Consider the following 26,840-nt stretch of genomic DNA (forward strand, 5'->3'; position numbering starts at 1 on the left):
GAGTGGAGGCATTTAGGGACTGGGCCGACCCCACAGCCTTTGAGGAAGGAAGACGTCATGGCCTTTCTGTGCAGTGGACGAGGGACCGGTCCAGGACTCTGCTGCCGCGTAGCCGTGTGATCTTGTGAAAATCATCTCGCCTCGGTCTGTTTATCTGTGATTTGGGAGGATTAGATAGGGTAAGAGTCAAGAGTTGGGTAAGAGTTTGTGTGCCTTCCAAGGCAAGCTCCCGTGAGTAGGGGCTGGCTGGGCTCGCCTCCCCTTCTGGGGCTCAGGATCGCTCCAGCCTGAACCGTGAAGTTCTCAAGGCGGAGCCCATCTCTGCCCACTCCCTTGACCACAGTTCTGTACAGGCGGTGAGGTGGAGGCCAGAGGCCTCCAGAAACAGGCAGAAACGTGTGGATGGACCTGAAGCAAAGAAAGGCTGCTGCCACCACCGGTCAGCGTTGTCAAAGTGAACACTGCTGTTGTCAATCTCTGTTCCCACCGCCATGCCTTACTTTTATTTTTTTAATTTTTTTTTGCGGTACGCGGGCCTCCCTCTGTTGTGGCCTCTCCCGTTGCGGAGCGCAGGCTCCGGACGCGCGGGCCCAGCGGCCGTGGCTCACGGGCCCGGCCGCTCCGCGGCACGTGGGATCTTCCCGGACCGGGGCGCGAACCCGCGTCTCCCGCGTCGGCAGGCGGACTCCCAACCACTGCGCCGCCAGGGAAGCCCCATGCCTTACTCTTGTGTCATGTTTCATAGACTCCAGGTTCTTTTCATATTTCTCAAGTTGGTCCTTGGTACTTAGAGTCATGGCCCTCGAAGGACGTCCCAGGCCTGATGCTGGAGCCTGTGAACGTGTGACCTCACACGGCAAAGGGGACTTTGCAGATGGGATTCCAGGGCCTCCAGGCAGGGACGTGATGCTCCTGAGCCCAGAGTCGTCCCCACCGAGGTACGTCAGAGTGGACGAGGACGGGCAGCATCAGAGAGGGGACGTGTCCGGTGAAGCACAGGTTGGAGTGATGTGGGCCCATGTGCCAAGGAAGGCGGGCGGCCTCCAGAAGCTGCGCGGGGTCAGGACCCAGCTTCTCCCCTCCCTGGTGCCTCTAGAAAGGAGCACAGCCCTGTGACCCACTGTTGACACCTGACCTCCAGAGTGTAACACAGTCGGTCTGTGTTGCTTAAAGCTGCTGAGTGTGTGGTCATTTGCGACACCAGCCGAAGCAGACTCAGGTAGGGGACACACCCGTCTAGTGCTACAGTCAGGAGTTTCACGCGCGGGGTCGAAGGGGGCGGGGTTCAGCTAGCAAGCGGTAGGAGGTCAGGGTCCAGGACTTTGCTTCCTCCTCTTGGCGCTGAGAAATACAGCCTGGCGGTGTTTGCCGTTGCCAGTTTCCTTGATCCCGAGTCTGCCCGGTGGGACGTGCGCTGCCAAGATTGAGCACATTTGACCATGTTCTTTCGCAGAACCTGGGAAAAATAATAGCTCTCCAAAATTCTGATTTTATAATGGTGGTTCAGTCCGACATAGAAGAGTACTTTCACAGAAATGAGCTGACATTAAAGTGTGTGAGTTCCATACGTCCTGGTTTTTTTTTTTTTTTTTTTTTTTAAAGTTGTGGCCTCTCCCGTTGCGGAGCGCAGGCTCCGGACGCGCGGGCCCAGCGGCCGTGGCTCACGGGCCCGGCCGCTCCGCGGCACGTGGGATCTTCCCGGACCGGGGCGCGAACCCGCGTCTCCCGCGTCGGCAGGCGGACTCCCAACCACTGCGCCGCCAGGGAAGCCCCATGCCTTACTCTTGTGTCATGTTTCATAGACTCCAGGTTCTTTTCATATTTCTCAAGTTGGTCCTTGGTACTTAGAGTCATGGCCCTCGAAGGACGTCCCAGGCCTGATGCTGGAGCCTGTGAACGTGTGACCTCACACGGCAAAGGGGACTTTGCAGATGGGATTCCAGGGCCTCCAGGCAGGGACGTGATGCTCCTGAGCCCAGAGTCGTCCCCACCGAGGTACGTCAGAGTGGACGAGGACGGGCAGCATCAGAGAGGGGACGTGTCCGGTGAAGCACAGGTTGGAGTGATGTGGGCCCATGTGCCAAGGAAGGCGGGCGGCCTCCAGAAGCTGCGCGGGGTCAGGACCCAGCTTCTCCCCTCCCTGGTGCCTCTAGAAAGGAGCACAGCCCTGTGACCCACTGTTGACACCTGACCTCCAGAGTGTAACACAGTCGGTCTGTGTTGCTTAAAGCTGCTGAGTGTGTGGTCATTTGCGACACCAGCCGAAGCAGACTCAGGTAGGGGACACACCCGTCTAGTGCTACAGTCAGGAGTTTCACGCGCGGGGTCGAAGGGGGCGGGGTTCAGCTAGCAAGCGGTAGGAGGTCAGGGTCCAGGACTTTGCTTCCTCCTCTTGGCGCTGAGAAATACAGCCTGGCGGTGTTTGCCGTTGCCAGTTTCCTTGATCCCGAGTCTGCCCGGTGGGACGTGCGCTGCCAAGATTGAGCACATTTGACCATGTTCTTTCGCAGAACCTGGGAAAAATAATAGCTCTCCAAAATTCTGATTTTATAATGGTGGTTCAGTCCGACATAGAAGAGTACTTTCACAGAAATGAGCTGACATTAAAGTGTGTGAGTTCCATACGTCCTGGTTTTTTTTTTTTTTTTTTTTTTTAAGCAGTGCTGAAATTTACGCCATCTGGAAAAAGCCCAACAACAGGTTTATTAGCTACTGGGCAGTTACAAAATATATATTTTACCTCATTCTTGAAGCTTTCGTCATGTTTGACACCAGAAAATTGAATTTCTTAATCCACTTGTACTGAATTTAAATTCCACTTAAACTAGGGCTTCAGGTGTTAGGATTCTTGAGTCCCAATAAGCAGATAGATATTCTAGTGAATTTCGTCTTCTGGATTCTGTTGTGACTATAAGAAGAAATGTTTTACGTGTTCAGTTTTCATCTCAAACCGGCTGAAAATCATGTTATGTATAAATATGAGTTATATGGTTAGTTTTATTCAATAAAACTTATTGTTCAGGTGTAATTTGAATGCGAAAGCCTATAGGCCTCTTACCAACTTAAATTATGCAATTAGGCATTTGACATTAGAGGCAGTGAGCTTATTTAAATCTTTTGTAACAGAGCAAATGAATCATTTTTTTAAAAATTGGAAGTTGTCTCTAGATTTTTGATTGTATGATAACAATGTAACTATATTTTGTTACACATTTGTGCACGCATACATAGATAATTTTTGCCTTAAGGATCTCAGAGAGGTGGTGGTTTTTTTGTGGTGCGCGGGCCTCTCACTGTTGTGGCCTCTCCCGTGGCGGAGCACAGGGTCCGGACGCGCAGGCCCAGCGGCCATGGCTCACGGGCCCAGCCGCTCCGCGGCATGTGGGATCCTCCCGGACCGGGGCACGAACCCGTGTCCCCTGCATCCGCAGGCGGACTCTCAACCACTGCGCCACCAGGGAAGACCTCAGAGAGGTTTTTTTTAAAAAACAGCTTTATTGAGGCATAATTGACATACCAAAATTCACCTGTTGTAAATGTTGGATTCAGTGATTTTTAGTAAATTTACAGTTGTGCAGACATCGCCACAATACAATTGTAGAACGTTTATCACCTAAGAAGAATCGCTCTGCCCAGTGGCGCTACTCCCCTACCCGTGAAGCCCCTGGCAACACAATCTGTTTTGTGTCCCTATGGATTTGCCTGTTCTGGACATTTCAAACAAGTGGAATCATATAATATGTGTCTTTTGTGTCTGACCGTTCATTTAGTATACTGCTTTCTTAAATTTATTTATTTATTTTTGGCTGCTCTGGGTCTTCATTGCCGTACGCGGGCTCTCTCTAGTTGCAGCGAGCGGGGGCTACCCTTCATTGAGGTGCTCAGGCTTCTCGTTGCGGTGACTTCTCTTGTTGCGGAGCACGGGCTCTAGGTGCGCGGGCTTCAGTAGTGGCACGTGGGCTCAGTAGTTGTGGCGCACGGGCTCAGTAGTCGTGGCGCATGGGCTTAGCTGTTCCCACGGCATGTGGGATCTTCCCGGACCAGGGCTCGAACCTGTGTCCCCTGCATCGGCAGGCGGATTCTTAACCACTGCGCCACCCGGAGAGTCCTTAGTACACTGCCTTCAGAGTTCGTTCATGTTGTTGCGGGAATCGGTACGTCACTCTTTTTTTATTGTTGAATGATATTCTGTTGTTGTGAATATACCACATTTTGCTTATTCACTCATCAGTTGATGGGTGTGTGGGCCCTTTCCACTTTTGGGCTGTTATGAATGAGCTGCTGTGAACATAGTTCATAGGTTTTTGTGCAGACGTATGTTTTCATTTCTCTTACGTACATTCCTCAGAGTGGAATTGCTGGGCCATATGGTCACTCCATGTGTACCTTTCTGAGGAACAGCCAGACTGTTCTCCGAAGTGGCTGTGTCGTTTTACGTTCCTACCCACGACGTGTGAGCGTTCCAGTTTCTCCACGTCCTCACCAGCACTTGTCGTCATCTCTCCAAGAACTTCCTCAGCCTCAGTTATAAGGCCCACAGCGTCGCTTGTTGAGTAGGAAATGAGGGGTTTTCATTGCCTGCTAAATTTAAAGATCACGAGTTCCTTGAAGAAAGGAGCTGAACGCATCTTCTGCGTCTCTGTAGGGTAGCGAGCCTCTCATAAAGCTTGGTCTGAGCACGTGGGAGCGTAAAGGAATTAACGAGTGATGCCCAACAGAGGAGGAAACGGCGGGCCCGGACACCACTACCACCCCCCACCCGCCCAGAGGCCGCAGAGACTCAGGGCTCGGGCACAAAGGATGAGTCAGGATGGGCGAGTCCATTCCCAGAGCCCCTGCTACAGGACTCACGGGGACTCTAAAGGGACGGGCTGAGGGGTGAAACTTTGGGAAGGAGCGTGCAGGTGCTCAGAACAGAATCCTCATCGGGGAATAGACAGCGCGGCCATAGGACACGAAACCTGGCACTGCAGGGCCACGGGGAGTTGGGGCCAGCCAGATGCCGAGGAGGTGAGGGAGCCCCCCTGGAGAGGCATGAAACCTAAGGAGGTGCTCCCTCTTGGGGTCCGCACTCGCCTCGCCCTCATCGCACCCGGAGTGGCAGAAGTCCCCCCCTCCCCCGCGGCCAGCATTGATGCGGCGGCTTCTCAAGCAGCTATAGAGACCACACGTGGATCGTGCTGTACGTTCCCCGAGGCCCAGATCACAATCCCTCTTAAAGGGACTACAGTACACAGGGAACTGGTGTTGGGCAAAGCAGAAGGCTGTGTTTGTTTCCTGTGGTTCCTGGAACAAATGACCACAGACGTAGCGGCCTAAGATGCCTTACATCTAGTACTTCACAGTTCTGGAGGTCGCAAGTCCAACACGGGTCTCCCTGGACTAAAATTGAGGTGTCTGCAGGGACACTTATTTGCTGGAGGCTCTAGGGGAAATACTTGTTCTGTTTTCTTTTCAGTTGCCTTCCCCAGCTTCCAGAAGCCGCCTGTGTTCCTTGGCTCCTGGCCCCTTACTCCCTCTTCAAAGCCAGCCACGGCCGAGTCTCACGTTGCATTGCTTGGACGCTGGCTGTCCTGAAACCCTCTTCCCCGCTAAAAGGACTCCCCTGATTACTTGGGGCCGCCCGTGTAATCCAGGATAACATTTTTTTGCAGGGTTAGACTAGCAACGTGAACTCCACCTGCACAGGTAATTCCCCCGCGCCAGGGAACCTACCATATTCACAGGTTCTGGGGATTAGGATGGGCACAGCTTGAGGGCGGAGGGCTGACTCTGCTACCATAGATGGCATCGGTTACAGTAGTTTAACAGTTTGTTCTCGACGTGGTATTAGTGCCTACCTCCTGCTTTTCTGGCTGTGTAGGAACCAGGGGTGCAGTCAGGAACTGCAAGGAGTGAGTTGGGTGTTTTCCGGAGCAGTGCTGTTATCCGTTACGTATTTTGAGTGACGAGTTAGGATCACACCTTTGCTTTAGGAAGATTTATGTGCGGCTTTGCAGGGGGAAGGATGAGGCCGGGGGAAGTTGTGTGCCGTCATCCCGAGGCTGACTGGGGAGTGGCAGCGAGCGTGGAGAGAGGTGACGTTTAGGGATGCTTTGTGGATAAAACTTGGGGCCTGATCAATGGATTGTTGGGAGGGGGTCAGAAGAGGGCAAGGGAGAGCAGAGTCCAAGGTGAGAACAGCAAAGCTCTGGGCCTGGATGTGAAGGATAACAATTGGTGAGTCATAGGGAATAGTCAAGAGAGACTGGGAGGAGATGGACGTTTGCATTTGAAATAGTGACCTTTGGGGACTGGACAGGGACCCAAGTTGAGACTGAAGCAGGCAGAGGAAGAGCAAGGCAGAGTCTGCCTTGCGAGAGAGCTTTGGCGTTACCTGCAAAGAGGTCCACCATGTTAGGTAACCTTGCAAGAGAAGAAAGCTAGAGGAAAAAGAGATTCAGGGGTGGGGTGTTGGGGAAATGCCTACGTTGAGTGGATCGAGGATGAAGAAGAACCAGAGAAATGATCTGAGACAGAGATGGACTCATTCAACGCGTGTTTACTGAGTGGCTCCTACTTGCCAGGCATGGGTGAACTAAAAGCAGAGGCAGTTCCTGCCCTCGTGGAGCCTGCAGTCCAGCTGGATTGCTCTGGACCCATTCACTTGGATAACTGTGGCCGTTACGTGAGCCGCTGGAGGAGAGGGTTATAGAAACAGTAATGCCAGATGTCCCTGAGAAGTGGGAAGGATGAGGCCTGGTCATTACACTTGTTGGCTGTGTGGAAGGGGTGGATTATTTCTAGACAGCAGAGTAGGAAGCTTCCTTTGACGATTCACATGGTTCTGACCGAGGGTCGTTTCCACCAACTTTGCTGTGTTAGGATCTCCAGCTTTAATAACTTCCCTCTTCTTTATGCAGAAACCCATGTCTGGGACCTTAGCATTCCTAGCTTGTTGTTCTGGAACCTAGGCCATCTTGGTTGTTGGCTCGAGCGGCCATGTACTGTATTGTCCAAATCGGGGCACTTCTGAGAGGGAAAGGCAGCACTGTTAGTAATTACCCTGGGACAACAGGGATCGACCAGGATCGTCTCGAGCAGAAAGACAGATGAATGTGTTGCTGTCCCGAAATAAAGGTCATGGTTAGCTCATGATGTTTTTCCTGAAGTTCTCAACTCAAATTTGTGGAAAAGTTTTAACGCCACATATTTTGTAATGATTTCTCAGGAAACCTGGAAATTTGTTCACACACGTACCAGGCATGGTTCACGTGTCCTGTGTGGTGCTATTCTGCAAATACCTTTAGATCCTATTGTGATTAACAGAAACATAAACAATTTCAAAGGCACCTTGGAATTAACTGCCATTATGTAGTCTTGCTATTAGGTGTTTTTCCGTAAACATTAGGTAATAAAATGCAGCTTTGTTTTTTAATTAAAAAAAAAATTTTTGGCTGCGTTGGGTCTTCGTTTGCTGTCTGCGGGCTTTCTCTAGCTGCGGCGGGCTTTCTCTGGTTGTGGCGAGCAGGGGCTACTCTTGGTTGCGGTGCGCGGGCTTCTTGCGGTGGCTTCTCTCGTTGCCAAGCACGGGCTCTAGGCGCGCGGGCTTCAGTAGTTGTGGCTCGCGGGCTCTAGGGCGCAGGCTCAGTTGTGGCGCACGGGCTTAGTTACTCGGCGGCACGTGGGATCTTCCCAGACCAGGGCTCGGACCCGTGTCCTCTACATTGGCAGGCGGATTCTTAACCACTGCGCCACCAGGGAAGCACTAGGCAAGCATTAGAAGCAATACTGTAGAAGTAGTATATTTATTGGCACCGAACTGTGTTTACGATGTGCTGTGATGTGTCTCTGTGACCCCAGGAGACCCGCCCCGCAGTTGGGACTTGGAGCCACGTCTAAGACGTAGCCTTGGAGTAAACTGGGCTGTGCCGAGATCTACGTGCTGCTACCATAGCGCGGGCTTCAGTAGTTGTGGCTCGCGGGCTCTAGGGCGCAGGCTCAGTTGTGGCGCACGGGCTTAGTTACTCGGCGGCACGTGGGATCTTCCCAGACCAGGGCTCGGACCCGTGTCCTCTACATTGGCAGGCGGATTCTTAACCACTGCGCCACCAGGGAAGCACTAGGCAAGCATTAGAAGCAATACTGTAGAAGTAGTATATTTATTGGCACCGAACTGTGTTTACGATGTGCTGTGATGTGTCTCTGTGACCCCAGGAGACCCGCCCCGCAGTTGGGACTTGGAGCCACGTCTAAGACGTAGCCTCGGAGTAAACTGGGCTGTGCCGAGATCTACGTGCCGCTACCATATTGTTATCCACTTGTAAATTTGATTTCCTGACCTGTGCTTTGGTGCTGTATGGTTGTCTAACACTGAGGGTTATTTTAAAAGTGACCCAATGGAAATCTGGTGGACAGCATTGACTGAGGGTAGAGTTGTACCGAGTCCACAGTTTCCTCTCTGGGGCCCGTGGGAGAAATTTTACACGTGTATCAAACTCTAGAGGCTGTGTTTTTGATATTTGTATCTCCTTCATTTTTTGGATACTGTGAATCAAGCATCTAATTATATTTGTTTCTTTGAATCGATGTCTAGGAGACTCAGAATCTGATTTATATAGTTCCCTTCCAACTGATGTAAAGTTGTGTCTGATGGCAAACTTTGGGTCCTGTCCTCACCTTTCAGCTTTATCTCATTTTTTCATGCCATTATCTTCTGTTTGCCCTGATTTACCCAGTTAATTATTATTCTTTTTTTTTTTTTTTTGCTGTTTTGTGCGTGTGTGTGTGTTTGGGACCCACATCAAATCCTTTTCTTCTTTTCTTTTCCTAGGTGGGAAATTATTAGGTATTTGAGGGAATGAGAGAGTGCTGTGTCTTCTTGGAAGTTGTTGGCTTACAATGGCTTTTGAATTCTGATGCGCTAGCAGCGTCTTATTTTAACGTGGCTGCTTCCTGTGGAAGTCCATCGGGGCAAAGCATATGTCTAAATTTAGTATGATGAGGACTGTGTCAAAAGCAGCTGCTGAGCAGACCCTAGTTAAACTTTTTAGACCTTTCAGGCGTGAAAATGAAAGTTCTTTAGAAATCAGTCTATGAAAGAAAGATTCATAACAATTAACAGAAGTCCTGAATCATTTAATTTTACTGGGGAAAAAAAGCCATTAAAAAAATAAATTCCTGGACTTAAAGAATGGAGCGGAAATTCTTTTTCTATCTCCACCAGAGTGGTCGAGCACTTTCCTCTAAACTCCATTGAAAGCTGGGCCTCAGAGCCTTGATTATGCTTCATAACTTTAGTTGAAAAGCAGGAAATGAAATCAAGGTTATTGAAGTAAAAGTTCTTACGGGTCTCCCACTAAACAAGTGTAAAGAATTAGTGCAGGAAGAATAGCTGTTTCTCGACTTTATGAGAAGGAAAGATTTGGAATGACTTTTCCGGGTCATTTCAGGGCCTTGGCTCTTCCCTGTTCATCACAGCCAATGGTAGAGGCCTCTGATTAATAGCTTTGATGGGCCAGGAGCTGTGCTGTGTGTCTTACAATCAAGGTCTCCGTTCCTCCCGACCGTTGTGTAACGTAGGCACATCCTTCGTCCCGTTTTTACAGGGAGAGGAAACCACGAGGCTCACAGGTTCTTGTCTGGGGCCGCACGTATACTTGGGGACGAGGCTTTGCGCTGATTCCGGAACGTGCGGACCACAGTGGCGGAAGGAGTTTTGTCCAGTTCTTAGGAGGTGTTCTCTCTGCGCCAGGGAGGGTTCTCTGTCCTTCCTGTGCGTGTGCACGCTGGGGTCCACCCCTAATGTTGTCGTGAGGGTTCAGTCAGTTACCTGTCCCCTTCGTACAGGTGTGGAGCTGGAGGCGTGGGGAAGCCTGGCCCAAGGATGCGTGCAGCCGGCCGGGGGTGGATTGTCACAGCCCTTCTGGCCCCTTCTACCCACTCTTAGCTGCCAGGCCAACTGCATCCTGGGTAGAATAACAGGACACGTCCGTATCACAACCAGAAGAGCTGCTAAGGCCGGGCTGCATCTCGGTTCTCACTTTCTTTATGGGACCCGAGGGCTGTGCCTGGAAGAAATGCCCCCGGAAGCAAGCCGTGGGCTCAGCGGGGAGCTTGCAGACAGGGTGCGAAGGACGGGTGACTCGGAGATGCTACCGGCGATACAGTTCTCAGGGTTGAACGCCTGGGTTCTCTCAAAGGCGCAAGGCTGGGGAATGTGAAACCAGTTAGGAGAGCTTGTTAACAGCCGGGGCAAAAGATTGGGGGTCGGGGGTGAGGCGTGGCAGGGCCACACGGAATCTGTGGTGTGCGTGAGGCAGCCGTAGACAGACGGGAGACGTGTTTGTTAGCTGAACCGCCTGAGCTTGCTGGTGATGGAGAAACCCTCAGTTTCGGCCCCAAGTGTGGCCCCCTGAAACGTCTCCAGACGTCGCCAGACACCTCTTGGGGACCGCGTCATCCCCAGCCGGGAGCCACTGGTCTAAAGACTTGGGGGGCAGGACTGACCCTCAGTGCAAACTGAAACAAAGTTCCTAGTGACCCACCACCTCCCGGTCGTTAATTGGACAAATAAAAAATTTTTTTCCCCACTTTTGGAAAAGGCTGGGGCTTAAGTCATTTTGAGGGCATCTTGTTTCCAAAGGCGGAAGGATCAGAGAGTTGCATAATTTTGGTCTCTGCCTTATGAGGGTTCTTGAGCTTCTTTCAGTATAGTGAAACTCTAGTGTGTTTGTGTGAGAGTGTTGGGTGTTTTTTGGTTTTAGTTTCAAATTTTTATTTTTACTTAGGACATCTTTCTGATATCCTAAATAGGGAGGTGACACTTGAAGAAGCACTTTGGTTTGTGAGTAGGAAGATGTGTTTGTGTGCCCGTTTGTGTGTGTGTGTGCGTGCGTGTGCTTTAATACTCTGTTCTTGAATTAGCTCATCATTGCCATTGGTGTCCTAGATTTTGAGGTATTTAGGTGAGCACAGAGTTGAATTTAATTGTTTTCCCAAAGGGATTTGCTTGCTGTGTTGTTAAATGAAATTGAGGACGGTACGCTTGACCTTTCCAGGTGAGGGGTCGGGGAGTAGGATGTGTTTGCACGTCCTAGAGACTGTAACATGAACACCAGGACCATATGGCGTTCAGAAACTTCTGTGATAATTTCAGTGAATAAATAACGTGCTTGACTATTACATTTAAAAGTATGCTTAGTGCTCATTGCAAAATGTGGAGAGAGTGCTTTGGGAGTTGAGGAAGAGATTAATTGGCATTCTTTTCTACCCCATGGTACCCTCCTTGTGTCATCTATAGACCAGAAATTGATGTGTCACCTGAAGATTATATTGATAGTTTGGTGTTGTATCTGTGGGGAGAGATTCAGATTGCTGTTGGTTGACAATTTGCTGAATGAGGAAGATCTTGCTTTCCTAATACTTTATTTATTTTTTAATGAATTTATTTATTTTTGGCTGCGTCGGGTCTATGTCGCTGCACGCGGGCTTTCTCTAGTTGCGGCGAGCGGGGGCTGCTGTTCGTTGCGGTGCGTGGGCTTCTCATCGCGGTGGCTTCTCTCGCTGCGGACGGAGCACGGGCTGTAGAGCGCAGGCTTCAGTAGTTTTGGCTCGCGGGCTCTAGAGAGCAGCCTCAGTAGCTGTGGCACAGGGGCTTAGTTGCTCCGTGGCATGTGGCATCTTCCCGGACCAGGGCTCGAACCCGTGTCCCCTGCATTGGAAGGCGGATTCTTAACCGCTGCGCCAGCAGGGAAGTCCCTATCCTAATACTTTAATGTATCATCTTTAAACATTGTGATTCTTTTTCTCTCACTAAATAAAATTTTATGCCACTGAATAAAATGTAACGCTTACAAACAAATATTGTGCGACTGATAGCTTATTTAAGTTTTTCGTGGTTTTTTTCCCGTTGCTGTTAGCTCTGGATGGATTATATAATTGTAAGCCCAATTGGGTCTTGTTATGTTACCTCTCTCATACCAGATTTTCATGTGACAAGTCCTGTCTTGGTCTTTGTATATGGGATTTATTTGGCATATCACGGTGTGAGTTGGGAAAGTGCTTTTCATTCGTCACGTGTGACATGTATATCGTTGAGTCTGCTGTCGTGGGGTGATGGGTAAATGATACACATGTCTCTATATATGTGCTCATATGCATCAATGCATGCTCACAATACTGATTTTGCCAATTCTACAAGCGTTAAATACTTGTTGTTAGTGTCATAATGCTTTAAAGAAGAAATCAAGTTTATACGTGTCTTGGTTAGTGTCTCTTTTTCGCCTCATTTGAATAACTCATACTTTTACACTGAACTTGTAAAAGCAGCGAGCATAATAAAATGTCATTTTGCAGGAACGAATGGATATTAAATGACTTACGTGAAGAGTATAGGAAGAAAGTATGTTTCCCCATTGATTCTTAAATTAAAAATGAATGATGTTTCCTGAATATTTATTTCCCTATACCTACAGTGCTATGTTTGTTTTTCTTCAAAGTTTAAAAAAGAAGAGGAAGGGCTTCCCTGGTGGCGCAGTGGTTGAGAATCCGCCTGCCGATGCAGGGGACACGGGTTCGTGCCGCTGAGCCTGCGCGTCCGGAGCCTGTGCTCCGCAACGGGAGAGGCCACAGCAGTGAGAGGCCCGTGTACCGCAATAAATAAATAAATAAATAAATAAATAAGAGTGACTTTCTTTTGGTTGTGGTCCTGCTGTTTGTTTTGAATGCACAGCTATGGCATGCAGGCTGTATTCTGTACTCAGCTATGATAAAGTGGTTCTCAGTGATTCTGATGAAACAAGAGGCTGGTTGGCTTTGTGGCAGGTACATAGGACTTGTGCAGTTTGGTTTCGTTCTGTTTTCTGTCTCGGTTGTCATCTAATAGATAGATGACAGTGTACGATATTTGTGACATTTGTTGAATGAGTAAGCGAATGAATGAATGCACAGAGAAGGCCTTGCTTGCTGTTCTAGTTCCTATCCCCTGGAGCATCCACACGCAGAAGCAGTGTTTCTTGCCAAAGCATATGTAGAGGGCCGTGTTCTACACCCAGGTGTGATGGGGTGAGGGCTCCCTGACTGCCGTCATGAGGTGGCATTCAAAGAAGTTGCCATTAGCAACCTATCAGTTGTCTTGTCCCTTGTGTTTTGTTATTTTTTATGTTTCGCTGCTATTTTCTGCTATGATGCTGTGAGTACGGTACAAATTTCTGTTTTGTGAGGGCCCTTCCTATCTCACCTCAGATGAAAGAGGGCCCTCGGTTGCCCTGTTTACACACTGGATGTAATAAAATCCAGTCTTAGATGCAGAGGGTTGCTTCTGCTTGTGTGATATCATTCTAAAAGGTCCTCAAGTTCTTAACGAGGAAAGAGGCCCTAAGGAATTAAATCACAGCACCTTATATTGGAAATAGTAACGGCGGGGATTTAGAAATTGCTTTCAATGTTTTCTTCTGAAGTCGTATTTAATATCATGTCAGGGTGGGTGCTGACAGCACTGATCTTCCATTGCTGTCTTTTTTTCCTCTTTGTCGTAGTCTTTAGATTTGTGCTGTCACATATGGTAGCCACTGGCCACGTGTGGCTCTTGAAATTAATTAAAATTAAATTCAATTTGAAAGTCAGGCCCTCAGTTGTACTGGCCACATTTCAAGTGCTCAGTAGTCACCTGTGGCTAAATGAATACCTTACTAGACAATGAAGGTACAGTGCGGAAAGCTTTATCAGCTGAGAGATGGTTAGTTAGATTTTTGCCTAATAGGTATTCCAGGAAAGAGAGGGAGGGGAAAATACCTCAAGTCTGAAGAAGAGAGAAATTTCAAACCAAGTGACTAGAACAGTGAATAAAAATTGAGCACGTCAGAAAAATTACTACATGAAGGCTCATCATCATGTCATTTTAGAAAATCAGGGACAAAGGCAGTGTCTAAGCACTTTCTGGATTTAAAAAAAAGTCATAGGAAGGATTTTGAATCAGAATGACGTCATATTTCTTAAGTTAGAAAACAGACTGAGTTTAGAATTCTATGAAAATTTATTTTCACTGAGAATTTTGAAGTCACTCCCTCACTGGTTGTTAATTAAGAGTAGCATAAAGTTGTTTGTCCATGTTCAGGATATCAGTATAATTTAGCTTTCATACATCACTTCTCAGGAAGCTACTAGAGAATGTGTCCCATCAGAATGAGAGAGTAAACCAAGAAAGGGGAAGATTTGGGGTCCCGGAAACAGAAAGAGGCAGGAGGAAATTCTCAGGATGCTGGTGTGATCTCGGGGCATCTGCTCTGAGCCGACCCACCTCTGACAAGTACAGACTGGAGCAGAGACCAGAGGAAGGTCTGGTGTGTATGTATTTGGGGAGAGGGGGTCGGGGTGAGGGCAGGATAGACATGGAACTGACAGATTACCCGAGTTAAAAATTGAAAGGTTGTGGAGGGTGTTGGAGGAATTATCAAAGAAGATAAAAGCAGAGGCAACTAATAATCCCAGGAAAATTTAAGAGTTGCATAAGAAAGGAATCATCATCACGCTGTACTGCTTGCTCAGCGGTGCCGATTCCATTGTCAAAATAATACGTATGCGGTCTAGATTTAAGCCCCCAAATGTTATACTGTTGGGGAAACATGAGAGGGTAAGTCCAGGATTGGTGATGGGAATTAAAAAAACCAAAAATCCTCTTCCATGTGTGAGAAAATCAAGTTAAGTGGTATCTGACGTTGATAGGATATATTATAAGCAGCTTACTTAGAAACATGGAAGTCCATACTAGGGAGCGCTGCCAATAACAGAAACAGTTCTAAGGTTTGAAAGTGGTTGCTTTGTGAAGTAGAATTGAGGAGGATAGACGGTGCTGGAAAGCTTGCAGTGAAAAAGGAGGAGTCTTTTGCTTCCCCTGTGTACATGTATTACTTAGAAAAGAATAAAAATGGTTTGGAAAATGAAAGTATGCAGTGTATATACCTTGGGCAAAATTATAGAAATTTTAGTATGGTTCAGATTCGGGGTTCTCAACCTTGGTGATACTGACATTTGATCCAAATAATTCTTTGTGGAGGGGGCTCTATGCTGTGTGCTGTGGGATGTTTCGCAGCCTCCCTGGCCTCACCAGATGCCAGTAGCATTCTTCCCCGGAGTCCTGGCAACTAAGAATGTTTCCACACGTTGCCCGGTGTCCCGGGGTGGGGGCAGGGGGGCGAAATCAGCGCCATTTGGGAAGCACCGATTTAAAGGATTTAAAATCTGGTGTGGAATGAATCATCTCGATATATAAAAACGCTGGTCAGCACAGTATGGGTAATGCAGGAAACAGCAGCTTCATCACGCAGAACTTGAACCTCCCATACGGAGCAAATGAAGTGGTGTGGAATTCTCTGGCACCGTGAAACCGCTGCAGCCCACCCCTGCCTTTGGGGCCAGAATGTGTCTTAGCCCCTGGCTCTTGGCCCGGTTAATTCAAGGCTCGCTAAAAAAAGAAAAGGACTCAGGAGGAAACCGCGGCTCCTCTGTCATTCACCGTGGCTTCGGAAAACATATTTTAGATTTTTCACATTATTTTCAGGATGATACAACTGAATTTCTCCAGAGTGGAAATGTTCATCATTATGGCAACTTTGGGAAAAAAAATCCGTGCTTTGGATATATTTCTGTTGGCTGCAGGATGAGATACATTCCTCCTACCCCCCCACCCCGCCTCCCTCCCTCCCTTCCTCCCTCCCTCCCTTCCTCCCTCCCTCCCTCCCCCACCAATTCTTTTGCAAGTTCTTGGTTCAGTTCCTTGCAAGGTGTTTTCCCTTAGAATTTACAAAGGAAGTCAACAGGAAAATGGTTCCTCAGATTTTTTTTTTTGGTGTGGATGAAACCTCATAAATACTTTAATACCCTCATTTCACAGCTGAGGAATCTCTGGTTCAGAGAGAGTTTCTTTTAATTAATTAGGAGCAAAGTGAGGCCTGTAACTCTGCTCCTCTTTTTTTTTTTTTTTTTTTAACGTTTTCATTTAAACAAATAAAATGCATGTGCACAGTACTGCTGTGGAAGGCAGACAGAACAGGGTAGTGAGATGGATCAGGCCTCTGGCATGTTTTGTCAGCACTTCCGTACTACGGTGCAGGGTTCTGAGCATGATCTGCCAGGAGCGTGTGCCCTTCTTTGTCAGCTTAGACAAAATGAAAAAAAATAAAAATAAAAAAATAAAAAAGCAGCAGCCAGAAGTTCATGAGGGGCTCCTTATTTCCAATTCCTGATGGTCCAGACGGAGCCCCTATGGGGGGTAGGGGGTCTAGGATGATGCAGGAGCACGTCAGAAAGGGAAGGCTCTGGTCCCCCAGTCTCCCAGCTCTCGTTGGGGCAGTCCTGCAGCCAGCACGCACAACCACTGCAGCTGTCCTTACACTGGTGGTCCCAAGAGTGACATTGGTCCGCACTGCTCGGGCGGCTCCTTCCTCCCTCTGCTGGGTTGAGGCAGCCGCAGTCTCTCCACGGACCGGCCCTCTGGTACTCTGCTTGCCGTCAGCATCCTCATTCCTGAGTACTGCGATAGCAAGGGCATCCCCCGATATTTTGGGGAAACTTCTGTGCCTTCCTCTTGCTCCCATTCGTTGCCTCCAGTACCGCTCAAGCAGTAGCCCCTTTCTCTTCTACCTTGCCTGCCTGACTTCTTGTGCCAACAAGTGCCACCTCCTCTGTGAAGCCTCTCTAGATTTCTTCCATGCGGAGAAGACGGCGTGCCTGAGTCCTGGTCATCCTGTCAGCCGCGGTCCTCCTTGTCCTCCATCTCAGTAGCAGTTACTTGCTAGTCTTTGCCTGATTTTTGAGAGGCGGCTGTCACTAGAAGCCAAGAACACCACACTGTTTTGGATTTCCTCCTACCTTGCTGTACTCTCCTCTGTCTCATTGGCCAGGTCCTTCTTCTCAGGGTTCAGTGGTCAGTATATATAATAAATATATTTATAATAGATTAGATTATATACATAATCGATCATGTCATATATAGTCGGTTGTATACTAGATATATAGTCGATTTTATATATCACGTATATAGTCGACTATATATATTACATATATAGTCAACTATATATATTACATATATAGTTAATTATATATATATATATATATATATAAAATCTATTTTTTTTGGGGGGGGGGCGGTACGCGGGCCTCTCACTGTTGTGGCCTCTCCCGTTGCGGAGCACGGGCTCCGGACCACGAACCCGTGTCCCCTGCATCGGCCGTCGGATTCTCAACCACTGCGCCACCAGGGAAGCTCTATAATCTATTCTTTTTCAGATTCTTTTCCATTATAGGTTATTACAAGATACTGAATATAGTTCCCTGTCCTATACAGTAGGTCCTTGTTCTTTATTTCATATATAGTAGTGTGTATCTGTTAATCCCAAACTCCTAATTTATCCCTCCCCCCTTCTCCCTTGGGTAACTGTAAGTTTATTTTCTATGTCTGTCAGTCTGTCTCTGTTTTGTAAATAAGTTCATTTGTATCATTTATTTTTATTTATTTTTGCTGTGCTGCACGGCTTGTGGGATCTTAGTTCCCTGACCAGGGATTGAACCCAGGTCCTCGGCAGTGAAAGCTCTGAGTCCTAACCACTGGACTGCCAGGGAATTCCCTGTATCAGTTTTTTAGACACCACATGTAAGTGACATCGTATGATACTTGTCTTTCTCAGTCTGACTTACTTCACTTAGCGTGATCATCTTGAGACCAATGGTTCTCAAAGGGGTGAGTGTGCCCTCCAGGGGACATGGGCAGTGTGGGTCGGTTTTGGTTGTCACCGCTTGGGAGGATGGGGGATTCCTATCGGCGTGTAGTGGGAAGAGCCTGGGATGCTGTTCCGTGCCCTGCAGCGTAGAGGGTAGCCCCACCGCAGACACAACGGTCTGATCTAAGTGCCAGCGGTGCCGAGGATGAGAAGTCCTGCGTCGGATGCTCCCATCCAGGCCCACAGCTTCAGAGCTCATGGTTGCTGCGGGGCTTAACTCTGTGACTGTGACCTCTCCCACTTGCTGAGACCTGTGTGTTTAACTACCTAGTTAATGGCCCGCTTGGAGAGCCAGTGGGCGTTTCAAAGTTCACACCTTAAAAGACTCTTGATTCCTCTTCCGCTCAGCCTTCGTGCATCCTGGGCAGTGGCCCCACCTTCCAAATTTTGCTCAAGTTCTGAACCTAGAAGTCGTCCTTGTTTCTTCCGTCCCTTCCCCAGCGCACCGCCGCCCTCCTGGTGCGTCCTCCGATCACACCTCCAGGACACCCCAGACTCTGCGCGTCCCTCTCCATCTCGTCTCTCGTCTTCCCCCCCTGCACTGTGTGAGCCACTGTGTTCCTCTGCTGAGCAGGAGCTTCTCTGGGTTTTGTTCTAAGAACGATGGGAGCCCCTGAAGGGTTTTTAAGTAGAAAGATGGTCACATTTTCTTTTCTCGTTCAGTCTGGTGCTGGGTGAAGAGAGGTCAAGAGGAAAGGATCAGACTCCTTTCCAAGGGCTGCAGAGTCCTCCGTGGTCCAGGACCTGCTATCACTCACTTCTGCGGCCCAGTCCACTGGCCTTCCTCCCTGTCTCCCAGTCGCCAAGGTCAATCTCACCACGGGACATTTGCACTTGCTGGCCACTCTCACTCCCATTCAAGGGCTCCCTCCCGGAAACCAGGGCAGCACTGAGCAGCGTGTCCGCTTTCCACAGGACTGGGCGTGTAGTTCTCAGTAAGCATGTGCTGAGTTGCGTTGAATCTAGAAATCCCTGTGTTTTCACTTAGCGTGTTTTAGGATGCTAGAGAAGGATGAGAGATGGGTAGATGTTTCAGTTACTGGAATTCCCTGGTGATGTGATCACAGTCGGTTCTCAGATAGTGAGACTTTTGAACAGATTTGTGTGTGTGGACAGTCACATCGTGTGCTTTACGTAGAGACGTAAGCCTGCAGTTCACCTACGGTGGTTGTCCACCATCTGACGCCGTTATTTTTTCAGCTTCTTAAGACCTCCTATTTCATAAGTCTGCCTGCTTCGGGAACGGTCTAGAATGTATTCGAGATGTCTTCGTTGATATGTTTTGCCTGACTTTGGGTATTTTTTTCATTGACAGGTAACTGAAGACAGAAAACAGGCCTAAAAATAAACCCTAGAAGGAAGAAGGGATTTGCCTACATTTGGCTCTGAGTAAGTGGAATTGTAAAATGGATTTCTTTCTTATTCCATAATGAATATCCTGTCAACCGCTCCATGTTTCCTGGGCTTAAAAATTAACTCTTACTGTATTGGCTGTACGTACCGGAAACAGTGATTTCCCAGGATTTCTTGTAATAGGTGATTTGGTAACCAAAATATGCTTTATATCTGCGTCGGCACTTCATAGCAAGCTCCTATTTTATTTAGCTTCTGGAAGTCAGAAATTTTAGGAGAGAGAAGTGGAGATGGTTGTTAAAGGGCCTGTGCTTTCGAGGGAAGCATCGTGGCTGCTGTTTTTTCCCATGTGCATTGCAGGTACGTATTTTTCCTCAGATGGCTGATTTATAATAAACAGAGTTTTTTAACTCTTTCTCCTTTTACAGGCTCCCTTTGTCTTGTATGTGCCTCTCAGAATGTGTTTGGAAAATGACAGACATCCAGACAGGCATCCACTGCTTGTGGACCAACCAGAATTTTCCATAGAAACCTCGTGTGGCACCGTTGTGAGGCAGCGTGGCCTGTGCTGTAGGCCCCTGGGGAGGCGTTTTCCTTCTGTCTGAGCCCCACGTGGACTGCTGCGAGGGGTAGACAGAACCCAGGCGCGCCGAGAACAGGGCCGTCTGGGTTCTGGAGTTGCCATCTTGGCTGCTGTATTTCACCCAGTGTACAGCGCGGCCCGATTCTCACCCACATCGAGAACCTCCTTTTCAGACCACCTTTTATGAAAGTCTCCTCTTTCTGGGATGCCCATCCTTTGGATCTGTTGCTTCTGGAGCATTGTGGAGTACGCCAGGATGTGTGAGATGTGTCTTGTGTTTTGGGGTAAGGGATTACAGGTGCTGGAAAGCCGTGGTGTGGATGGGGTGTGCCATGGGTGCTGCAGACATCTCCTGCTGTGGGAATTCGTAGGAAGGGTCCATTGGCCTGTGCTAGAGCAGCTGAGGAAGGCTGGACCTTTCTCTTGAAAGGGACACTTGGGTTGGGTTCGGTGCTGCATGGGATTTCAGTACATACTGAGGAGATGCGTTCTAGACGGGGACTCTGTGGGCAAAGGTGAGGAGTCAGGAATAAGGAAGCTTTTTTTGGGGAGGGGGGCGGGGGAAAGTGCATAAGCCAGCCTGGTGGAATGCAGGGGACTGGGGAAGGGGCAGAAAAGGTATAAGGAAGGGGCAAGGACTCTGAACTTGACCCTGTCTGCACAGTGCCTAAAGGAGACCGATTCTGATTCCCTTAGCGTTAGAGCTGCCATGTTTGTGCGCCCAAGGTGACCTTGAGAACCAGCCCCCACGGGTGAAGAAGGATGAGTGTATCGTGGCAAAATACTTCCGTAACACCTTACTGTGTGCCAGACATTGCCATAGTTTGGTTAACAACTTTATTGAGTCATAACTCACACAGCTGACAGTTCACCCATCTGGAGGGCACATGCAGTTCGGTGGTTTTTAGTGTATTCACCGAGTTGTGCAGCCGTCCCAGTTGATTTTAAAACATTTCATCCCTCCCCGGAGCATCGCATACACGTTAGGAGTCACCCCCCATTCGCCCCTCCCCCGGCCGCTGATCACCGCCAGTCTGCCGTCACTGTCTGGGGATCTCCTCAGTCTGGGCGTTTCATGTAAATGAAATAAATCACGTAACGTGTGCGCTTTGTGACTGGTTGCTTTTTTACTGAGCATAATGTGTTCAAGTTTCTTTGTAGCATTCCTTTCGTTTGCCAAGTAACATTCCATTGTATGAATAGACCGCCTTTTGTTTATCTGTTCATCAATCACACACGGTTATTTTTGAAGACTTCTATTTTGAAGTAATGGTAGACTCAAAAAGAGGCTGCAGAAATAGTACAGTGAAGTCTAGAGCACCCTCCTCCGCCTTCCCTTCCCCGGCTGATAGCATCTTACGTGAAGGTACTACTTATCAAGAGTAGGAGATTGACGGTCGGCACTGTTGACGCAGATGCAGACCTTATCTGGATTTTAGCAGTCCTTATGTGCGTGCGTGCGTGCGGACAGTGTATGAAATACAATCGCGTGTAGATTCGAGCAACCCCCACTGTAATCTGATGCAGAACTCTTCCGTCAGCACAAGGAGAGCTCCGTATGCCCCGTCTGTACGGTTCCCCTCTCCAGCTCCTGGCAACAGCCGGCTTCTCCGTCTCTGTAATTTCATCCTTTCAAGAATGTTCCGTACATGGACTCACGCAGCGTGTGGCCTTTTGAGGCTGCCTGTAGTGACTTAGCCTCCGGCACTTCAGATCCATCCCAGGTGTTGTGTATTACTACCAGCGCCTGCCTAGCATTCCACAGTCTGGATGCACCAGTGTGTTTGTCCACTCATTCGTTGAAGGGCGTCTGGGGTCTTCCTGGTTTGAGGCTGCGACTCACAGAGCTGCTGTGAACACCCACGCGCAGGTTTCGGCGTGAGCCAGGTGCTGTTTGCTGTTTTCAGGTCCCATTTATTCCTCGTGCTGTCCGGCGAGGTCGGTGCCCTTGTTGCCTCTGTGGTCCGGAGAAGGGTGCTGTGGCACGGAGGAGCCCTGGGCCTCCCCAGGTCACGTGGGCAGTGCCGGAGCCGCCGAGTTCAGAAGTCGCAGCGATGGCATGGGGCTTCCCCACCTTCAGGACGCCGCTCAGGAGAGAGTTCTGGCCCAGCTGATGCGGAGAGCAGGCCGCCCCGCTTCCCCCACCAAAGAGAAGAGCGCCAGCGTCCGGGCTGGGATCTGAGCCGCGTCGCTGGGGTGGATGCCTTTCGTGGACAGAAACAGACCCACCTCGGAGGGCGCCAAGCCCGTTGTCCTGTTGAGCTGCCATCCCCCTTTGGAGGCCTCTGGGCCTGATCGGGGACGAGGGTCAGGCACCTGGGAACCCGGGGAAGCCCTGCAGGTGTTGTCAGCTCTTGGGGTGATGGAGGTCAAATCCACCGTCCACGGGGCACGCCCCCACGTTATTGCTGCCGAGAACCACCGGCTGCGCTCCCAGAGCCGCTGCCCCCGCGCGTCTCCGGGAGCTGCCTTCAGCGGGGCTGCGTGCTTCCACCTGGAGTTCAGTCATCCGGGCAGCGAGAGGCTGAGCAGCGTCCTCTGTTCCGCCTTTTGTCACTGTTGTCGTAGTGCAAGGACAGAGGAAGGAGAGGAGGAGAGCCCTCTGCTTCCATCCCCCGCGCCTCTGGCGCTGCTGGGAAGCTGGTTGGATCCTCTGAGCCTCGGTCTTCTTTTCTGTACAACGAGGAGGTTAATCCCTGCTTCCTAGTGTTTCGGTACAACGTGTGCAACGTTGTCTTGAGCACATCGAGTCAGTGCACGTTCCTGTTCTTCCTCCTGCTCTTTTCCCACTTCCCCTGCCTTGTTCACAGTCTGGAAGTGATGGAGAACCCCGGAATACACAGTGTTTGCTTTGGGGCTGCATTGTGTGTGTGTGTGTGTGTGTGTGTGTGTGTGTGTGTGTATATGCACGCGCACATACGTGTTGCTTATTCTAAGCACCTGCCTTCTGCTTTCTCATTTTTCTCTGCTGTTCTTTTTTTTTTTTTTGGTAGGGGGTTCCTAGTAACTGGAATGGGTAGTCAGTTCTCACCAATTCCTTTCTATTCATAAAATCCAAGAAGGGCTCAAATGAGCCAGGTAGCTGTCATTAAAAGGAGCCCTGACTCTGAGAGAAGTGGTTCCCTGGAGCCTGGAGAGTTTCCTGTGAGAATTAATTAGAACTGGACACAGTAACAAGGACAAAACAGTGTTTTTCGTGGATCTCATGTGGGTGGACCCTTGTGTTAAAGACCAAACCGGTTGCAGGGGTTTTCATACTAAGTTGGTGCAGGTGGCAGCCCGGGGAGGGGTGGGGTTTGTTCAGCAGGCCTGGGGTGCCACGGGCTAGAGTGGGGTGTTGCTCATTTGTCTTATGGAAAAGCTATGCGTAAAGCGTCCTGGGTGCCCTCGGAACCATAGCCCGTTGATTTAAAGGCGTGAATTCCACGTGGTAGAACAATTGCATTTTCTGTGGTCTCCAGCGGATGCGAAGTGCTTGATGAGGTGCTGTGTGATAGCGTGATTCATCCCTTCCTTCCTTCCTTCCTTCCTTCCGATCTTCGGTTCAGATTTATTCAGGGTACTTTTCTTTCAAACAACGTTTGTCTACTTGAATGCGCAGAACACACAGGTAGAGCCCCACAGACACTCCCTCCCTCCAGGATATCGGGAAAACTACTTTCCCCGGAGAAGCTACTCCTTTCCTCTCGAACCCACGCAGGCTGGGCAGGGGCCGTTGGGAGCGGCCATGTCCCAGCTGAGGGATTGAAAGTCTGGTGAACTTCTTCACGATGGAATCTGATGCGAGTAGACCTTACGTTCTGATTCATTAAATTCAAGAATAAGCTCTTGAAATTGGCTGTCGATTCTGGTTGTAAACTGGCTCGAATATGATGAGACGTTTCTTTCGTTTCTGACATCTGTTGCTACTTCTGGCTCTTGTACCAAATCAAAGTATGTTGTGCTTCTGAGTGTTTCCTTTTGGTTTTCCTTGTAAACATGGGTGGTTCCCAGAGATCTCTTTGTTGGTTTAGGACAGTGGCTCTCAAGTGGGGGCAGTTTTTTACCCCCAGGGGACACTTGGCAAAGTCTGGAGACATATTTGATGGTCACATTTGATTGATTTGATGGGGGGGGTGATACTGGTGTCAAGGGAGGCTGCCAAACATCCCACAATGGACAGGACGGTCTCCCGCACCCCGTCACACACCAAAGGATTATCTGGCCCCAGATGTCAGTAGTAGGAGCTTGGCTGCTTTGGGATTTGGCCCAAAACTTGGCATGTATTGAATATCACCCTCTGTCTTCTTTCACAATGGTTTCGTGGCTGTCGGCATTGACTCTGAAGCACCATGGTCAGGAGCTTTTGATCCTCCTACGATGTCACGAATACGCAGTATGACTATACTTTTAGAAAAGAATATGCTTGGATTTCTGTTCCTAAATTATGTTTTCCTTTGCAGGAAGAAATACATTTTTGACAATGTGATCGTATGTGTAAATTCATAGGCATCAATTCACTTCAACTTCATTTAATTTGTAGTCTGTTAAAAAGTTTGCATAATTTGGTTTTTTTTTTTTATGGTCAGTCATAATTCTAGATCTTATTACTTAGAATAATTGCGGGGAATTTCCTGGCAGTCCAGTGGTTAGGACACGGCACTTTCACTGCCCAGGGCCCAGGTTCGATCCCTGGTTGGGGAACGAAGACCCCACAAGGCATGCTGCACGGCCATCAGAACAAAAAACTGTGGGATCCTCCAGGTTCCTGCTTATTGATTGATTGATTGGTTGACTGATGGATTGGCTGTACCACGAGGCATGCGGGATCTTAGTTCCCCGACCAGGGATCCAGCCTGCGCTCCTTGCAGTGGAAGCTTGGAGTCTTAACCTCTGGACCACTAGGGAAGTCCCCAAGTTCCTACTTTTATAAGATACCTCTGTACACAATTAGCAAATTTTTAAAGGAACCCCCGGCATGAAAATAGTCCTCCGGAAGACTGTAACTGAAAGGTCATGCCTTTACTTAATACCTATTTAAGTCAGATTTACAAGGGATTCGTTTTTATAGCGATAATATGTGTAACATATAATTTACCATCCTAACCATTTTTTCCCTAATAGGTGACAGTTTTATTTCCCATCTTAACCGTTTTTAATTGTACAGTTCAGTGTCGTTAAGTATGTTCACATTGTTGTGCAACCATCCACGTGCAGAACTTCTTTCATCTTCCCAAACTAACACTCTACACTCATGAAACAACTCTCTAGTCCCCTCTCCCAGCCCCTGGCACCCCCTGTTCTTCTTTATGTCTCTGAATTTGACTGTTCTAAGGACCTCATATCAGTGGAGTCGTACAAGGTCTGTCCTTCCGTACCTGATTAATTTCACCCAGTGAAATGTCTTCACAGTTCAGCGATGGTGTAGCGTGTGTCAGAACCGTTTTCCCGTTGTGTGGCTGAATAACGTTCCATTGTGTGTGTGCACCATAGTTTGTTTATCCCTTCCCCCATCGGCGGATAGTTGAATGGTTTACAAAGAACTGTTTTAAAGTTGGGTCCCTTTATGTCTGACTTGGGACCACTGTTTAGACGTAGAAAGTGTTCCAGGTGGTGTGTGGGGACATGATGAGGTATTCACACAGTACACTCCAGAATCTTCCTCATACTCTTCCTGAAGTGCCCTTAACACATTTCTCTGCTGATGTAGGAACCCTGTGCCGGCCCACGTCCCACCGTGCTCTCTTGCACCGAGGGCTCTTCCTCCTTAGCTTTTGACCAGAACCCCCTAGCGGGGATGTGTGAAATGTCCCCCACTGTCGCTGAATATGTTTTCCTCTTTCCCCCTCCTGTGCCTTTCCTTCTCTGCAAAAGTGTAAACTCTGGCTCTGTGTGTATAAACTTTTGAGACACTTTGCAGTCAACATGATGAAGTCTTTATGTGAAAGAGTTCTTGATTATTCGGAAATGTGTCTGTAACTTAAGCATCATCTACTTAGTGCTCCTGTATTGGGATCTGATTTTGTCCTGACACGTTATTGTGGTACTTAATCCTAAAGCAACTGTTGTTTACTTGCAGGGGTGTCTTTTCAACTCTGATGAGCTTATAACTTTATTTACACAGAACAATTGAAATGAATTTTCTTTGACATTTTGGTGCAAAGTAGGAAAACAGAATTCATGTTGTATCTGTTCATTTGTTTCGCAGGTAAGGAGTGCCTTCTGAGTGCTGGGCGCTGAGAATGGAGCAGGATGTTATTTTGCTAGGGGTGCCTGCCACACAAAGATTCGATCTGGTTTTTGGTCTGAGATGGAAGTCGTAGGGTGCAGACTTGGAGCTTGATGTAAGCGCAGTAGAAATAGTTGAAAGTCTGTTACAAAATTTATATTATCTCTGGCAAGTTACCTTACGCAACAAAGTGCTCTCCTGGCATTTTTAAGTCTTTTAAAATACACAGACACCAGCTACCTTTTGTTTTTTTCAAACTAAATAAGGCGCTGTTGTATGCATTTTTTTTTTTTTTTTTTTTTGTAAACCTAAAGAAAAGCTTCATTTGAAAGGCAGATCCTCACAGCAGAAGGATTTTCTGGTTTTTTTTAATGTTGCTGATTAATTTGAACTGTATGATTCAAGTTTTAACTTATAGTTTCTCCGTTAAATTAATTACATTATTGGGTACGCATTTAGTCTTTAACGTTACTGATTCATTTTAAGTGTGATTCACATTTTTTTCTTTGTTAAATTAATTACATTTTTGGTTACTTTCATTCTTTCATTTACAAACCTTCTAATCGGAGGCACTACATTTGATAGTGATGAAGGGCTGGGGATTGCCTGACCTTTAATATTTTTCCATCCACTTTGTTTTAAAGTTTTTTAAAAAATGTATTTATTTAATTTATTTAAAACGTTACTGATTCATTTTAAGTGTGATTCACATTTTTTTCTTTGTTAAATTAATTACATTTTTGGTTACTTTCATTCTTTCATTTACAAACCTTCTAATCGGAGGCACTACATTTGATAGTGATGAAGGGCTGGGGATTGCCTGACCTTTAATATTTTTCCATCCACTTTTTTTTTAAGTTTTTTAAAAAATGTATTTATTTAATTTATTTATTTTTGGCTGCGTTGGGTCTTCGTTGCTGCACGCAGGCTTTCTCTAGTT

At 48.1% G+C, this 26,840-nt stretch overlaps 1 protein-coding gene across 1 annotated transcript in view; it reads left to right on the forward strand.

Moving 5' to 3' along the window:
- TBL1X (transducin beta like 1 X-linked) overlaps nt 1–26,840 on the forward strand; it is a 241,535-nt gene that overhangs the window by 69,447 nt on the left and 145,248 nt on the right. The window contains exon 2 of the mRNA XM_055086310.1: nt 19,072–19,145. The gene's annotated coding sequence lies outside the window, so the exon portion shown is untranslated. The remainder of the gene's footprint in view (nt 1–19,071; nt 19,146–26,840) is intronic.

The sequence above is a fragment of the Physeter macrocephalus genome, chromosome 7, assembly GCF_002837175.3.
Source record: "Physeter macrocephalus isolate SW-GA chromosome 7, ASM283717v5, whole genome shotgun sequence".
NCBI classification, from domain to species: domain Eukaryota; kingdom Metazoa; phylum Chordata; class Mammalia; order Artiodactyla; family Physeteridae; genus Physeter; species Physeter macrocephalus.